Genomic DNA, 1,006 nt, shown 5'->3' with positions numbered 1-1,006 from the left:
TATATATATATATATATATAGGATTTCATCGGAAGTTTACGGGGTCGGTAACCCCTCACCCATATACATGGGTCCGCCTCTGCTACTAAGGATAGTAATTCAGTTTATTCAAAACTTCTGCTATCCTTCTATTGACGCGACAGTGCACTTCTCGTACAATTAGCTTGCTTAGCATCTCACAATTCCTCGACTTGTCTTGAAAGACTCTTGCGTCCTTTCTTGCACCAAATTTAAAAGTTTTCTATTTAATCGACCCCTTCTTTCTGAGTAAACCTTTTTGCTACAAGCCTTGCCTTAAAAGTTTGTACTTTTCCGTTTACACCTCTCTTTTTCTTATAGATCCACTTGCATTCAATGGGTTTAACCCCATCAGCTGGTTCTACAAGATCCCAGACTTGATTAGAGTACATAGACTCCATCTCTGATTTCATAGCAGCAACCCACTTATCGGCATGATTTACAAGATTAAAGTAGTATTGTTACATAAAAAGAGAAACAACGAAATGAACACGTAATTAGCAAAGTTTATCTCTTCGTAATTATGATTTTGTTAGCATGAAATACTATATGTTGTCTACATAATACTTCTTATGTCCTGTTTTATGTGAAGATGTTTCATCGCGCACAGAAATAAAAATTAAAGAAGACATAAACAAGTAAAAAATATGCAAAATATCAAAATTATCATTTTAAATGAGTGGTGGCGAGAGTCAAACGTCTTTTCATTTTCTTTCCCCTTATAAAAATATGAACTCGTATATCAAGTAAGTCCCAATAAGCCACGTCATCAATGGTAAAATCGAAATGCTTAGATTAGATAATGTTCAAAAGAGAAAGTATTATTCTTTTTGAAAAATAATAAAAAGTAAAGTGGGTCACAACTCACGTAACATGAGACACAATGAAGCATTTGAAATTAGAGTTACTATATAAAAATTAGTAGTTCAATTGGTTGGCTACTTTAATTTTTACCTTATTGGTTTTCGTGCCCCCTTTTTTTCCTCCG

This window comes from Nicotiana attenuata, unplaced genomic scaffold (genome assembly GCF_001879085.1).
Source record: "Nicotiana attenuata strain UT unplaced genomic scaffold, NIATTr2, whole genome shotgun sequence".
Classification (NCBI taxonomy): Eukaryota; Viridiplantae; Streptophyta; class Magnoliopsida; order Solanales; family Solanaceae; genus Nicotiana; species Nicotiana attenuata.
Note: the sequence above shows the minus strand (reverse complement) of the source record.